The sequence below is a fragment of the Suncus etruscus genome, chromosome 12 (assembly GCF_024139225.1).
Source record: "Suncus etruscus isolate mSunEtr1 chromosome 12, mSunEtr1.pri.cur, whole genome shotgun sequence".
Lineage (NCBI taxonomy): Eukaryota > Metazoa > Chordata > Mammalia > Eulipotyphla > Soricidae > Suncus > Suncus etruscus.
Genome location: NC_064859.1, coordinates 21,116,774 through 21,118,192, shown reverse-complemented (window position 1 = coordinate 21,118,192; position 1,419 = coordinate 21,116,774).

Sequence of the window (1,419 nt, the reverse complement as noted above, 5' to 3'; positions counted from 1 at the left end):
ATTTGAACCAACCACCTTTGGTCCTGGATCAGCTGCTTGCAAGGCAAACACCGCTGTGCTATCTCTCCGGGCCCACTATTTCTTGATGTGTTCTGGCACCTGATGGCCCCTGATTGGCCTCATGCAAGCACCCACACCTGTTGACGCTCAGGGGTTATTCCTATGCATTTAGAAATCGCTCCTAGCTCAGGGGACCATATGGGACGCAAGGGGATTGAACTGCGGTCTGTTCTAAGCTAGCCTGGACAAGGCAGATGCCTTACCCATTGCACCATCACTCCTGCCCCTCCTCTAGTTTTTAAAGTGGGGACCCCCAGTGGTGCTGAGGGGCTATAGCAGCAGCTCTGGGGTCCCAGGGTTCAGACTAGGGCCTGGTGCTTGCAGAGTGAGTGCTGGAGGCCTGTATCTAGGCTCTGCCCAGGTGAATGGCAGGATTGAGTATCAAAACACGCCCCCCCCCCACCTCCAGTTTCAGCCTCTTGGGCCCTGATACCCCACCTGCAGCTTCACTCAATCTCGACAGGGCCTCACACTTCCTAGTACCCAACTTCCTCCTTCTACCAAAATCCCAGTAAAGTGCCCTTTGTGTGTGTGTGTGTGTGTGGGGGGGGGGTCAGAGGAGAAAACCACGACGGACTCAGCATTCTTTTTCCACGCCTCGTCGCCTCGTGAGAACCACAGCCCCCTGAAGCCCTGGGCTCCTCTTATACACTGTTCTGAGACCCTGAGCCTTTGGCCTCAGGGACCAGGCTCAGGGTTCACTCTCCTGGCCAGAATCAGCCAGGGACATACGAGGTCCATCTTGCCGGCTGCTCAGGTCCCTGGGGAGCGACACAAGCCCGGGAACACGCTGTCCCAGTGCGGCTGTCGGGGTGATGGAGAGGCAGGTTATTTTTAACAGCCAGAACTTGGGCTGCAGCTTCTTCCAGGCCCGGGGAGAGACAGGGCAGGCTGGGGGCAAAGCTGTGCCATATCCTCCCAGTCTCATGGCCCTTCCTCTGCTTTGCTCAAGGTCATGCTGTTTGGCCCTGGGGAGTCAGGATCTTGGGCAGAGCCCTGCTCCCCCTGAAGGCCTGGAGGTAGTAGAGACTTTGGAACTGCAGGGGGGCTGAGTTGGGGGCAATGAACAACACGGGGCGTGACCCCTTCTCTTTCTGTCCAGAGCCAGGACTTTCTTGTAATGAGTTGTGACCTCCAGCCACATGTTGATACCTCGCTGCAATTTGTGTGAAACCACAGTCAAGGGGCGCACGGGTGTCGCCTGTCCCCAGGGTCAGTTCCCTGCCCCTTTACTCCCACTCCCTAACATCCCACTGATTAGTTCCACTTTATTATTATTATTATTATTATTATTATTATTATTATTATTATCATTATTATTATTATTAGTTTTTGGGCCACACCCTGTGACTCTCAGAG